The following is a 15,918-nucleotide window of genomic DNA, read 5'->3' on the forward strand; positions in this document are numbered from 1 at the left end:
CTCCAAGAAGAATAATTGTCTGGACCGGTGAGTAATTGAGAGACAAGGATATTACCCGGATTATCAGCGTGATGAAGGTAATACGGATGAGTTGGATCGTCAAGAACATTTCTTGAATTGGTGGTGCCATTCAAAGTAGGAATCGAAGAAGGAGGCATGGCTGTGAGATCGGGAGTAGAGTCGGAAGTAGTCGAAATTGTATCTCCAGTCGGTGGAGGTGTTGCCATGATGAAGGAATAGAAGAAAACAGAGTGGAAGCAGAAGAGAAGAGAAGAATGATGAGGAACACCAGCTGCCGGAGAGAAGCACGGCGTGGCTGGGAGAGAAAAAACAAGGGGATCGGAAGAACCCTAGAAAAGCTTTCTTTTATGCGCTGATACCATATCACAGTGAAGAAAGAAAGAAACCAGAAAACTGTTTTATTATCATGCCAGTGAAAAATGGTTGTGCAAATATATATAGAGCTGATAGGAAAAGTCAAAGACTAAGGCCTAACCGACAAAACTAAACCAGAAAAAGAACCAAACCAAATACAGGAGAAAAACAGAAAATACAAATAAAGAAGCTAATCCTAATACTTACCATTCCTCTCTTGCATGCTTTGTTGCCACTTTTCTTTACACTTTTGTTCATTTCAGAAACCCAGTGGCCTTCGAGTTTTGCGTGGTCCGAACATCATGAATCTCAGCTTCGTTCTATCAAGATCATTCACGAACACAAAAATGATCCAAGTCCAATTGGGCTTTTGTTCAAGGATCGGCTGAAAAGTTTCATGTCGAGGCTCATCTTTCCTCATTCTATCGACCGGCACACTACATTCCTTCTTGCTGGACGTGATAACAAAAGGGATCATCAATTCTATGACAAGTACTTGGCATGTGTATCGTCTTACACTAGCGATCCCAATCTGTTCACCATGCCCCTTTTGCTTTAACTGATCTTACAATGCTTCAAGGGATGATTTCGACTGATTCTGTGTAGTTTGAGGATGCTCAAGAAGCAGGTTTCGACTCCGAGGGTGGGTCCAATTCCGACCTTTCTCAAAATCCACGCCTCCCTTTCCAATCTCGCTCGTTAGACGAAAATTCTAATCCGATGTTGGCCTCTATGTCTCTTAACTCTCTAGTCATTACTCCATCCAGTGCCGATCCTTCTCTTGTTGTTGTGTCAAGTGCCACTGCTCATCCTAATGTGGAAAATTTCATAGTTGCTCCTTCTCAGTTCGTTCACTGATCGAAGAGAAAAAAGCTTGCGCATAAAGATAAGCATACTAAAGTTTCGAGCTCAAAATTGACCAAGACTAAGCGATCATCTAAATCGTCTGCTCATCCCCCCCAAGCCTTACTAACTTTCCTTCTTCAAGACTGCATTCTTTAGCGTCTCTCTAGAAGAGTTAATCATAAGCTTCATGATATGCTGATCAGGGCTAAGAACATTATTACTTCGCAAACTGGGTTGAGTTCTCTTCGTCCCCCGCCTACGAATGTTACTCCACTTTCACTACCAAGTTCGTGCTCTGCTTCTGCATCAGGTTCTGTCATCATTTCTACTTCAGTTGCACCGCATTCCAGCCCATCTCTCATCGAGGTTGATCCTTTCATCACTGAATCAATTGCTCCGCCGCTCAAAAATTCCATATTCCAACTATTTCCACTCCTCTTGTTGGTCCTACTGACTCCTGTCATCCTGTCATTCCAGCTTCCACAGAGTGTTCTACACCGCTAATTGCCCTTGAGCAAAACTAGGGTTATGTTCTTCTTAACACTCCTAATTTCCCTCATCTCACTACTAGCGAGAGTCCTGGGGTCTTGAATGTGGAAGAATTCCAATACTTACAGTTTTCTCAGGATTTCCCCGATCTTTACAGTTCTTCCAATGCCAATACATCTGTATGCAAATCATCACTTCCCGTCGTGTCCTCTGTGCAGATTTTTGGGGACGTTAATCTTGTCCCAGTTTCAGTTAACGCATCTATCGATGGCTCTTCTGGTCACGCACTTCCTGTCAGTTCTGCTGTGGGTACTATTGTTGCAGTTGCGGTTGCGGTTGCTAGCATTCCTTACCCCCTCTCCTCCCCCAAGTGCATCGTTTACGCAGAGCGAAATTGATGCAATTGTGAACTTGATTGGTGGGAGCACTGAGCAGGCCAGAATTGTACAACCTCCTGCACAGTTCGCAGCAACGGGGGTAGGGGGAATTCCGCCTAGCGATCTATTTGATGAGGGGAAAATTCTGGAACTGCCTCAAGTGTAATTCTCAGCCTCGACGCTTCAAATGGGGAGTTCCCTATCTCCTTCCTTTATTTAAAAGCAACTTGAGGCTCACCTTACCGTGGTAAAAATTTAATATTACTAATGAGTAATGAGTACTACCAATTATGTTGATTGTAGTACCAATGAGTACTACCAATTATGTTGGTTGTAGTACCAATGAGTACTACCAATATTACTCATTACTCATTAGTAATTACATGAATTTCCCAGTCTATCGCAGCATGATGTTGTACTAATTATGTTGATTGTACAGGCTAAGTACTACCAAGAACTCCACAAATCGCATGTCGATGCCGACATGATTACTCTACGCCAGCGCAACGAGATGGACATTGTGTTGCACAGGTTTGCTCTCAAAACTCTGGTAGACTGTGTTAGCTTTGCTCAAGGCGCAAAAAAACTTGAAGCGAGCTGAGGAGACGATACAGAATTTTGGAGTGACACAAACCCTCTGCACCGAGCTTGGAACTAAATGTCAGGAATTGGAAGCGAAGTTAATATCCAACGGGGATTGGCAGAGGAAACATGAGCTTTCTGCAGAATATGACAAGTTAAAATCTCAGACTGAAAAGACAAATGAAGCTCATAAGGTGATCGTCCAGAATCTTCGGGATGCTTGCAAAGACAAGGAGTATTAACTTAACAGTCTGTAGTCGGCAAAATATGTTCTTCAGAATGAGGTTGAAGTACTAAAATCAGATGCCAGGTTAGCTAAAGTAGAGATTGAAGGCAAAGATAAGCGTTACAAATCAACTTTGGCTAAATTGGAAAAATCTCGCAAAGAGGCTGACCAACTTTGTTCTGATCATGCAACAGAATCATCACGCTTGAATAGTGAAATGGTTCGGCTCAATTTAAAGGTCCAGAATCTGGAGAAGGTCAGTGCCATTATCCTGACCTTCTTGTCTTCTAACTTCGCATTTTATGCTTGCTATAAGTTTGATAGATATATTCGCTAATTGCTCTGCACAGGAACTGGAAATGAGCCGTCTGGATTGCACAAAGGCTCGAATTTTGGACAGATATCGTGCTGAGTAGAAAATGAGTATTTCGGGCCGAACTGACGTGTCCTATTACTTGGATTACCTAATTCATTGTGACAACCAGAGTTTGAAAGATAAGCAGGACCTGCTTCATACGTATTGTGACGATCATGGATTGACTATCGGTCAATATTAGCGCCGACACATATATAGAAAACGTTGGCGACCTCGAAATCAATTATCATGGTGGCCATATCCAAGCGTTAAGGGAAGCTGGAGATCCTCTTGGATTTGTTTATGATGCGAACGGTGTACCTAGCCAAAATGGAGTTGTGGATGCACCAGAGTCTTCTGTAGAAAAGGGCATTGCAAATCCAACACAGGCTTGACCGTGGATGTTGGAATAAGCGGTGGAGTTCATGTTTTACTGACGGAGGATAAGCCGCATCAAGTTCCAATTACTAGCATTGTGGTCGAGGATTATACCAATGTTTGTCCCCAAGAGATGTCAATAGTTCAAAGGGGTGATGGTAGTTAGTATTAAACCAGTCATTTGTAAACGTTACATCATTGTTTTTTTTAACAGAAGTGGTTTGAACTGCCTTAAGATTGTTTGTTAGACGAATTGTCATATTTACTATATTATCTATTTGTCGTTGCAGTGGTGTTTATCTGTTCGTTCTCTACTTACCGTTGTTGTTTTGTTTGTTTTTTTTAGTTTCTTTCGATCATACTCTTGCTATGATAGGACTCTGCACAAGCCATTTAGACCGTTTGCCACTGGCAATACTCATAACCAATATTGTTGGTGGTAATCTTTGCGATGTAATTATTTATGCTCACTCTTCGCGCATTCTTTCCTTTTTTAATGATAAGAGTAAACTAAATCGCGATAATATGCTATCAGGTGAAGCGCATCGACCTTGGTATTCTTCGCGTACGCTGAACATAATTTTCTACCTAGCTCATTGGCTTGCGGCTTTGCAAACTTCGCAGCGCATGCTGAACAACTGCCTTCCATATTGTATCGCCAACTTGCGCTACCAATTGAGTTTTGAAGCTCTGCGACGCGCTCTTTTTGAATATGCACACAGAACTGCTCCTCGACTTCCGCGGTCTGTGCATTGCCATAGAAGTCACTAGCTTGCTTTGCCAATTTATACTCATAACATCGCTGTGTCATTCTCCGCTCTTTGTAATAATCAATCTTACAAACTTGTTTGCCTGCAAGGTTTTTTTTTTTTTTGAAGTTAGGTTGTTAACTAAACTGTAAAACGTTATAACCATTGTTCAAACTTGACTTTTTTCTCCCTTCCTGCCTCTCTTCTTCTTTCTTCTTTTTTTGTTGCCTTTATGTTTTTAACATGCGGTAGACGCAGCGAGCCATGTTGATGTATTGCGAGATCATTATGGACTATGCATTTACAAGATTAACTTTTCCATAAATACTTTGTTTTCACAAAACAGTCATACTTGTTCAATCTTGGGCTTATAGCAACTACGATAGGTGTATGTTAGCATATATTGTCTGTTGATGTCTAGGCGGCAGAGGATGCTCAAAACGTTCAAACATCTTAATAAAGTAGCCGAATATTAACAGATTTTCTGGGTGTCCATACTGGTATGCAATCACTTCTAAGTAGTTTATGCTGCCTATTTGCCTCATCCGCGTACACTAATATGATATAACGAATTGTTGTAAAGTCATTATTCATTAAATCAAAGATAATTACAATTAATTGCACAATGTTGCGCAGCTAGTATTTCTACTTATACAAATACATTCATCCCAATAGTGCTGCGTAACGATGACGATTTTTGCTACCTAAACTTTTCTTGCTTAGTTTGTTTCTGGTACCCAAACTTTTCTTCGCTTAGGCAATATAGGCTTAACCTCTTGTTCTTTATTCATGGAAATAAGAGGATGAGCCCTAGGGAGTGACCAGCTGGCACTTATGGTATACTGGCTTGCAGCTGCACCAAATGGATGCACCACTGGGCAGAGCTGGGTCGTTGCTGATTTCAATATTTTCGCTCCAGCACACCGAAAGCGACTATGCGGGGTGAACTGGCTAGCAGCCATTACCGAATGGAACAACATTAGGTAGAGCTGAGCCAGAGGAGATCCTCGTGTCCCCACCTCAGCACCTTGAAAAGCTGTCCCCCAGATGATAGAGCCAACGGAAATGTCGATCTGCACATCTTCAGCTTTCCATTCTTGTCATGCCTCACTTGGCTGCCGCACCAACTCCCCAGTTGTGTAGATATCCTCCAGCTCAATTGGGACTCCGCTTGCTGGAAGCACTGGGTGAGCAGGAGAACGTTCTCTTTCGAAACACCTGCCTCTATCTGAGCAATGCCTCTTGAGACACCTGCCTCTATCTGAGTAACGCCTCTTTATCAAGAGGCGCAACTCAAACCGGGATGTGGGAGAGTGTGGGTTGCCAGGATGGGTGCGTTCTTACTATGCATGCTCAGACCTGATTGGTCTTGGCATGTACAGGACTAACGCCGCCCAAAGTTTGCTCAGATCTGATTGTTCTTCTCAGATGGGTTGTATCCGTGATCGCCTCTGTCTTCTGCATCGCCGTCCCTTTGCCCATAACTAGCCCATGATTGTTACTAGCCTCCTTCCTCGACGGGCCACCCGTTTGTGTGCTTGGAAAGACAGATGGTCCTTTCAGCCATAGTTAATCATGAATTATGGCTGGTTTTGGAGTTTGTAACAACCTCGAGATGTATAGGATCAAAACTGGCACCTTTTCTTTCTCGTTTATTCGTGACTATTTAGGGTGTCTTGCCTCATTCCTGTGATCCAAGCATGGCTATTTATAGGAAGCTTGAGCTTCTTGTTCCAATAGATCTATCATTAAATGTCGTAATGGTTTTCAGATTACTCGTTCAAAGGTACCATTATTGTTGCAACTGCCACTGATTTTTCACGATTTCCCCAGATTTTGAATTGTATTAGTCGTGTGCTCTGATCTTTGCTGACAAGATTCGTTCATACGCTGGCGGAGGGTACTTGTATCTTTGATTTTTGACTTCTACAGTATCACGTGATTACCGTTTATTCCCTCGAATAGTTGGCATTATACTTATCATGTCAAACACGGTGATAACGCCCAGCAAACTTATTCAAGTTTGATTGTCACAAGAATGAAAATGTATTAGGTATCTATTTATCATAATTAAAACACTTTAAAAAAAATATTGTCTTTATTGATTGCAGCACGTAACTTTGTTAGGATTAATGTCCTAAAAATATGTAAAGATATTTTATTGATTTTAAATAAAACTACAATTTTATTATATTTGAATTTTATAATTATTGTTTGAATTAATTATATAATAATATCAAGAAAATTCTCTATTCATTCATGAGAATATGATATTGTATTAGTACGAGAAAATTAAGATCATATATAATGAATAAAATAGTCAGTAGCATATTAAAGTAAAATTTTTTTAATGAATAGTTATTATTACGGTTTGCTAAGTATACGAGATGCAAGCAATCTAGATTCGGATTACTGATATGGATAGACATCTTACTAAATGTGCTGTATATAATAGAGATTATATATGACAGGACTGATGAGAATTAATTATTGTTATCCCCAAAAAATGGAGATCCATGACGTGGCAATAGAGGTGACAAGTGGCAGTACATGCTCCGTAAAAGACATATTAAATAATCAATAAATACATTGACTCCTCAAAGTTGTGATAAAGTGACCCAATACATCAGTTAAGAGTTTGGACTGCTTGAGAGATGTCATAACCAGGCCAAATGCACCCGAGGAGTCCAAATGGTATGCTCGGACCCTAGTATGAGGAATGCCCCAAATGGTTGGCTCGGACCTTAGTCCGAGGAGATGCCCCACATGGTTGGCTCGGACCCTAGTCCGAGGAGATGCCCCACATGGTTGGCTCGGACCCTAGTCCGAGGAGATGACCCAAATGGTTGCCTCGGACCCTAGTCCGAGGAGATGACCCAAATGGTTGGCTCGGACCCTAGTCCAAGGAGAGCCCACAAGTGATTGGCTCGGACCCTAGTCCGAGGAGAGGCCAAGTGGTTGGCTCGGACCCTAGTCCGAGGAGAGGCCAAGTGGTTGGCTCGGGCCCTAGTCCGAGGAGGGGCAAGAGATGTGGCTCGGACCGTAGTCCGAGGAAAGCCAAGGAAGGAGTGGCTTGGACCCTAGTCCGAGGAGCCCCAATGCATGCGTTCGGACCATGATCTGAGGAGAGCCAGAACATGTGTTCGGACTTTAGTCCGAGGAGAACCAAAGAGGGTGTGGTCGGATCTTGGTCTGAGGAGAGTAAGGGGTATGGTCCGTATGCAGGTGTCCAGCATGCATATGTCCGACCAGAAGACGATATTCATCAAACAAATGGACCAGACTACGTCAAATTCCCAGAAACGGTTTCAACAAGAATCGGTCTGGGCATCGCGGGAATCTCTCATTCCTCACTCAAATTGAGGAATCTGTTGTATTTTGAATATTTTGTGTAATTTAAATATAATATAAATAATAGAATATCCCGATCCTAGGGGATATCATTTTAGGATCCCAAGCCTATAAATAGAGGGTTAATGGGATCAGAAAAGGACTTTTGGCAAATGGAGATTTGGTCTGAATTCTAGAGAGAGAAAGTGCGTTTTTCTTGAGAGAGAACCCTTTTTGTATTCCTATTTACACTGAAGAAACTCAGTTGACACTGGTTCATCTGATCTTGAGTGTGGATAAAATAATAAAATCTCTAAGTGGATTAGGCTATTACCGACTGATCGGGGCTGAACCACTATAAAATCTCTTGTGTTATTTACTTTTCTTGATTAAACTGTCTGTGTCGTTTAACTTCTCTTGAAGGTTCATCGTTTTTGACGTTCTCACGTCGTTGGCTAAAAACACAGTTAACATTTTGGTGCTTTCATTGAGAGCCTGAAGAGAAATACAGACGGTCCCTGAAGTCATATGGCACCTAAGAACACCAATGCAGGCTCCAAGAAGACAAGCTCCTCTAAAGAGCCTGCTAGATCAGAAGGTCCTAGCCCACAAGACCATGAGAATGAAACTAGAGTCATGCTCGAGGACGTGACTCTAGGAGTTGAAGAGCTCCAAGAGGCCATGGGGGCCTTCCAGGAGGAGATGGCACAATTCCACGCCAGGCAGGAGGCGTTTGCTGAAGAGATGGCCAGATAGAGAGCTCCATTAGAGCAGCAAAGACGCGATATGGAAGCTAGAAGTGAAGAGCTCAGACAACAATAGGAGGAGGTCAACCGGAGACACCATGAAGCAGCACTTGCTTTAGAGGCAGCTACCCAGTTGGCCCAAACCAATGCCCAAGCTACAGCACGAGGAGGACCCCCTCCAGGAGCAAGGACCACAGAAGCTGGTGGTAAGAACAATGATAGACCAAGGAGGGGTGGTAATAACCCACCTGGTCGTGAGGAAGATGGAGTCCGATCGCACACTGCCTCAACACAAAGGGAGCACTCTAGGACCCCCTCCAGGAGCCACCGATTAGAAACTTTAAGATCTGGAAGTCACCGATCGGGTAGTAAGAAGACTCCACCTGGGCAGGAGCAAAATAGAGCTCCTCGAGATAAGAGGACCTCACAGTTCAAAGATGGGCATGGTTGTGATGAAGCTGATAGTCATCCCACCGACCAGTCAAAGGAAAAGGAGGGCCACAACCCATAAGGAGGAGAAAACTGCCCAGAGCGCGCCAAAAAGCCTCCACTGCACCCCGACCAGCAGCGTAGCAGGAGAGAGGAAGTCTCGCGTAGTAAGCCCTCTGGGAAATCGAAGGATCTAAGGGATGTTATCACCAACAAGAGGAGGACCGTCCCGGTCGAAGGACAACATCTGGACCGCCCTACCAGTCAAGTAGAAATACTTGACGGTGGCGCGCCAGATGGTAATGCCCGACCAGGCGGTCAAGACCTTGGAACCTCATCAGTTGCACCAGCTATCCAAGCCCAGCTTGACATGCTAGCAGCTACAGTGCAAGGTTTGTCGAAACGACCTTCCGAGATAGATGCGATAGACCACCGGAGTGGCAGCCCGTTCTGTGCTCGAATTAGAGCAGCCCAGCCACCAGCAAAGTACAAAGCACCAGTACTGCCAATTTATACAGAAAAGGAAGATCCCATCAGACATGTTGGGAAGTTTGAGGACCAGATGGAACTGATCGGAGTAAGTGATGACTATCGGTGTAGAGTCTTCCCCACCACCTTGACAGACACTACCCAGGAGTGGTATTGGAAGTTTAAGCCAAACTCCATTACCTCTTGGGAAGCATTTAGGAAGGAGTTTTGTAGACAATTTAGTACTGCCCGGACTCCACCAGTTTATGCCAATGACTTGGCAGATATCAAACAAGGAAAAGATGAGTCTCTAAAGAATTATATACAGAGATTCATGAGAGAAGCCAAAAGAGCAACTGCTGTAGGAGACGAAGGGAAGATGGTTGCCATATCTGCTGGGATAATTTATCGGAGTCCTCTATGGGACAGCATCCATCGCCATCCAATTTCAACACTTCAACAATTTCTTGACCGGGCGGACAAATATATGAAATTGGACGATGCAATAGAGAAAGGGGAGAATGGCATAAACAATCTGGGCAGATCAACTGACTCTCCTAGTGATGGTGGAAAGAAGCGTGGAAATAATGGGTCTGACCACCATGAGGAAAAGAAAGCAAAGTTAAGTGAAAAGCCAACCAAGTATGAGCCTCAATTCACTAACTACACACTCTCTCAACCAGCCGAGCAGAGATATATCTTGCTAGTCATGAAGAGGTTCCCTACAAGAAGCCTCCACCCATCAGGAGAGAGATGAGGAAGAGAGACATGAACAAGTTTTGTCGCTTCCATGAAGATTATGGTCACGACACGAATGAATGCAACCACCTCAAGGACGAGATAGAATTTCTTCTCCAGTCGGGCAAGTTGAGGAAGTACCGAGCAGAGGCACCCCAAGGAGAAGGAGGTAGCAGCAACTCTAGTCTCAAGCGACAAAGATCTCCACCCTTGCAGCCTGGACCTGTGGACTTCACCTTAGACACTATATGTGGAGGTCTACACTTGGTTGAGGAGAGCAACGAAGCAAAGGAGAAGTATGCTGAGCAGGAGTGCTAGGACCAGGAATCACTGGAGTGGCGTGCACATAGAGCATCGAAGGATATATTATTTTTAAATATCACTTTCAGAGTGGTAGCTTGATTTCGAGTTTTTAGACTTGTTATTTAAGTTTGGTGTATGAGCTGGTTATTTGCTAACCATTCATTTTATTTTTGAACAATTTTGGTTATTTAAGACTCGTTATTAGACATGTTTTGTCCTTTTTAATTTACGAGTAATAAAAGAGACTACGCGCAGCGTGGTCGATTCTTGCTACAAATATGCATGTGTGTTAGTTATCCGAGCAGTGTTCAACTGGTCGGTAAAATCGGGCAGTGTTCAACTGGTCGATATGTTCAAGCAGTGTTCAACTGCTAGAATATTTTCCATATATTCTATGTGTTTCACGAGTAATTAACTGCTCGAACAGATTCTGTCAAGTAGCAAGTGACTGAGGATCTTTCAACCCTCAATCACCTGGGGGGCACATGGGGTATACTGGTATATAATTTAACACAGGCAATAAGAGCACGAGTTAATATATCTGTTTTTAGGCTGACTTGTAAATTTTCGAAGTCCAAAAAGGTCATTAAGCTAACTTGTTTGACAAAGCTTAAGTAACTTGGAATTTTGTTTAAAAAATTTCAAGTTAGGAGCAGATATTCGTGTGACAATAAGCATGCTCATAACATGTTAGAGCAATAAGAGTGTGAGAAAGTATACTTAGCATGGACTTATGAAATGTATAGAATTTTTAAGTTAGAAAACTAAGTACTCATGCGAAAATATAAGCCACACCAGAGTGACTTTACTATTCACAAAAAACTTATAACTTTTTAAGTCTAGAGGAGACTTAGAATGTTTTAAGTTAACAAAGAGAAGTAAAGTATAAATGCCAACAGCTACAAGTTTAGCTGATCAGGTGCAAAGTTTTCTTGCTCAAGAGAGCAGATACAACTTCCCTGGTCGGCTAAGCATGTATCATCGATCAACTTCCCTGGAGTGAATCAAACAAATGCATGCAAAGTAAATGCTACATAGTGAAAAGTTGTCTTTGAGAGGAGAAGTCAAGTTTTCACCAAGATTGATTGACAGAAATCAATCTCTCAAAAAAAAAAAAATTATGGGAGATTCGAGCAAGGTGCTTTGGTGGTCTTTTGTAGGGAAGGACTTAAATGGCTATGCCATGTGCCCAAGAAAATGCCTAAGAGTGTCTAAGAATGCTCCAAGTGTATATAGCATGAAGCAGGACACACTTAGTCCGTAGAGCCAAGAGGTGCCAAGGGGTCGTGTGGTGTCCATTTAGAAGCGACTAGTCCGAGTGGGTGCGTGGGCCTATGTCCGATCGGATGTGCATGCCTAGAGGGCTGGCCGAGAAGTTCATAACCCATGTCCGAGTGTGTGCATGCCTATGTGTATGCCTAGCCGTGTGCACCCCATCCTGTCGGACATTATGGGTTCGACGAAAAGCATCCAAGCGTGCCTAGCCGTATGCACCCCAGCCTAATGCATCCAAGGAAATGTGCGTGTCCAGTCGGACACCGTATGTTCGACGAGAGGCGTCCAAGAAAGCCCATCCGAGGAGCCTGTGTGTGTCTGAGCCGAGGAGAGGCAGCATGGTCCGAAGGGTTCGTGTGGCCATGACCGAGCCCATAACCAAGGGTCCGATCGGATGCATTTGGGGACAAGGAGTTAACCCATGGTCCGAAATTGTAATCCTAGTTCAACCAAATCGAGGATACTCAACAACCTGTCTCTATACCATGATGATTTTGCAAAATAGACAAAGGGAGAATCAACAGGAAGGCTATGTTTTCATTATATCAAGAAAATAGAATTTGAAGAGATCACAAGATAAGTTCAGTCGTGGGAGTTTACGTGAAAGTTATCGACTGGATAAGAGCTTTTGGATGACCTCGAGAACATTTGGTTAGAAGAAAAGTTTATCATACGAAGAAAATCGTATAATAAACTTGGGGGGCAAATGTTATCCCCAAAAAATGGAGATCCATGACGTGGCAATAGAGGTGACAAGTGGCAGTACATGCTCCGTAAAAGACACATTAAATAGTCAATAAATATATTTACTCCTCAGAGTTGTGATAAAGTGACCCAATACATCAGTTAAGAGTTTGGACTGCTTGAGAGATGTCATAACCAGGCCAAATGCACCCAAGGAGTCCAAATGGTATGCTCGGACCCTAGTCCGAGGAATGCCCCAAATGGTTGGCTCGGACCTTAGTCCGAGGAGATGTCCCATATGGTTGGCTCGGACCCTAGTCCGAGGAGATGCCCCACATGGTTGGCTCGGACCTTAGTCCGAGGAGATGACCCAAATGGTTGGCTCGGACCCTAGTCCGAGGAGATGACCCAAATGGTTGGCTCGGACCCTAGTCTGAGGAGAGGCCAAGTGGTTGGCTCGGACCCTAGTCCGAGGAGGGCCAAGAGATGTGGCTCGGACCCTAGTCCGAGGAAAGCCAAGGAAGGAGTGGCTTGGACCCTAGTCCGAGGAGCCCCAATGCATGCGTTCGGACCATGATCCGAGGAGAGCCAGAACATGTGTTCGGACTTTAGTCCGAGGAGAACCAAAGAGGGTGTGGTCGGATCTTGGTCCGAGGAGAGTAAGGGGTATGGTCCGTATGCAGGTGTCCAGCATGCATATGTCCGACCAGAAGACGATATTCATCAAACAAATGGACCAGACTACGTCAAATTCCCAGAAACGGTTTCAGCAAGAATCGGTCTGGGCATCGCGAGAATCTCTCATTCCTCACTCAAATTGAGGAATCTGTTGTATTTTGAATATTTTGTGTAATTTAAATATAATATAAATAATAGAATATCCCGATCCTAGGGGATATCAGTTTAGGATCCCAAGCCTATAAATAGAGGGTTAATGGGATCAGAAAAGGACTTTTGGCAAATGGAGATTTGGTCTGAATTCTAGAGAGAGAAAGTGTGTTTTTCTTGAGAGAGAACCCTTTTTGTATTCCTAATTACACTGAAGAAACTCAGTTGACACTGGTTCATCTGATCTTGAGTGTGGATAAAATAATAAAATCTCTAAGTGGATTAGGCTATTACCGACTGATCGGGGCTGAACCACTATAAAATCTCTTGTGTTATTTACTTTTCTTGATTAAACTGTCTGTGTCGTTTAACTTCTCTTGAAGGTTCATCATTTTTGACGTTCTCACGTCGTTGGCTAAAATCACAGTCAACAATTATCTTTATAAACTTGTCGTTTGGCGTAAAGATTTAATTATTGTCATAATAGATGATCATTTGTAGATCAGTCTAAATCCTGAGTATTCATGAACTCATATTTATGTTTATTGGATCTTTTGATTCACTCATTAATGTCTCTTAGAATAATGAGGCTAATGAATTTTTTTTTTGGAGATTCAATATCATGGATGGCTGGAAACATGAATTACAATATTGGAATCCATGCTTTCCTAACGGATCGAATATTGGTTCCCTTAAGGGTTGATTCTAGAACTAAATAGTTATTGAACTTAAATCTATAATTAGATTATAAATTAATTATTCGCTAGTGAATTAATAGTACTTAAGGATCAAGAGGTAATTAGAATGGTAAAATGGTAATTTTGACCAGCTCTAATTAATGAACCAATAAATGGAGGACAGAACTACATATATTGATTATATCAATGGATTACTATAATTCTATAAATACTTGCGTGCAATTCCATATTTATAGTGGAGTAATCATGGAATTAATAAATAATATTATTAGTGTTGTACCCTGAAATTAGCACGAGTTCAATTACTCAGCTCGGATACAACTGACAGATGAATATGTGAAAAAAAAGCCAAGTAGAATATCTGGCTAACAGTGATGTGAACAGCTTGAGTTTGGGGGCTGGAAAACACGATACGCAGGTTATTATCAGGCCACCTATCAGGATAACCATTAAGTTCGAGACTTATAATAACTAGATCAAACTTTGGGTGCTCTGAACTTACTACGAGCTAGGGTTCAGATAGTCGTTGAACACGAGCTCAGGTGAAATATTCAGCTTGTGGAAACTTGGACAGAACGCATACTGAAGGATCCCAAGAGATTCAGAGACTCTTTATACGTTCATTAATGCCGAGGTTGTATCACATATCTATCATTTGTTATTCGAGATAGCAGGAGTATATTATATTATGTTATCAAATCATATCCCAATGTAAATGGTAATAATCTGTATTAAATAGATACCTTATTTATTCACGTGGTTACCCAAACCTGTCCATGAAATTCTCCTATAAATACTAGGAATAATGGACAGGGAAAGGGGAGCCATTTTTGTATTACCAAAACTCTGCAGAAATAGAGAGAGAAAAGTAATAATATTGACTCGTGGACTAGGTGGATTTTAACCATTGAACCACGTAAAAGTTGTGCGTTCTTGAGAGAGTGTTTTCTTTTTCCAAACATGCACATTTTTCACATAAAATCACAAAAGAATAATGCAACTTCTACCTATCATACATGCATGGTTTTCAAGTAAAAATCATATAGTTGAATATTAGACATATTTTTTAACGTAAAAGTGTATTTGCATACAACATGCATACGTGGGAGCGTTCTTAAAATCTAACGTCTTAAAACGATAGTTCCTACATGCTTATTTCTTGTCTCTTCAAACAAAATTCAACAACATACTTTATTTACCATTAATTGTTTCTATAAATCCCCAAAAATTGCTATACAAATTTTAATACAACATATTTACTTTATGAAATAATCCATTAAGTCTTTTCTAATTTCTCATAAAATAATAATTTCATTTATTATTTAAATAGCTAAAAAAAATGAGACAAATTTTGTGGCTATTTAGAATAACTAAATAAGTTTCTTGTTCCCTTTTAGAAAATAACTTTACTAATCTCTTAAAAAAACGACATGTTTATAAATGTGAAAATTTATAAATAAAGTGTGAAAAATTACATTTTCATATATATTATTTAAGACTTAATTTATTGGGGTGTTTGACTAACTTATTAAAAATTATAAGACATTTTTCTTTTAATCACCCAAAGTTTCAGCAAGCTAAATATTTGTTTAATATCACAAAATGAATTTAAACCATATTCTTTCTCACATTTAAAAAAAAAAATTGCACATAAATAATGGTATAAAAAAATACATATTTTAATTTGAAAATACTACAATCATCATATACATAGCTAGGGTTCAATTTATTTGATGCACTTATTTTACTTATCTCATATACAATATTTTTTTTATTATTAACCAACAGTTCGAGCAAGTATTTATTTAATTATAATCACAATATTGGATTAAAACGATATTTCTTTCATAAAATATACAAAAAAAAAATATCTACATGCATTAGATTGAAGAAAAATGCATATTTTCATGTGAAATGTACCCCTTTTGCTTGTCCTTGTTTTAAAATGTGAATTACCAAAACATGATTGCTTCTCTGGTAAAATTATATGTATTTCCACAGAAGGCATAGCAAAATCAACAAGCATAAAATTGAAATACATG

At 41.2% G+C, this 15,918-nt stretch overlaps 1 long non-coding RNA gene across 3 annotated transcripts; it reads left to right on the top strand.

Moving 5' to 3' along the window:
• The first annotated feature begins 2,154 nt into the window (after nt 1-2,154).
• On the top strand, nt 2,155-4,685 carry LOC133803887 (uncharacterized). 3 transcript variants are annotated; one of them, XR_009878190.1, is made up of 4 exons: nt 2,155-2,334; nt 2,527-3,151; nt 3,246-4,081; nt 4,164-4,683. It is a non-coding gene; the product is annotated as an uncharacterized LOC133803887 (long non-coding RNA). The 3 variants fall into 3 exon arrangements; XR_009878191.1 differs by lacking the exon at nt 2,155-2,334 and having other exon boundaries at nt 2,355-3,151; nt 3,246-4,067; nt 4,164-4,685; XR_009878189.1 differs by lacking the exon at nt 2,155-2,334 and having other exon boundaries at nt 2,355-3,151; nt 4,164-4,684.
• The last annotated feature ends 11,233 nt before the right edge of the window (nt 4,686-15,918 follow it).

This window comes from Humulus lupulus, chromosome X (genome assembly GCF_963169125.1).
Source record: "Humulus lupulus chromosome X, drHumLupu1.1, whole genome shotgun sequence".
NCBI lineage: Eukaryota > Viridiplantae > Streptophyta > Magnoliopsida > Rosales > Cannabaceae > Humulus > Humulus lupulus.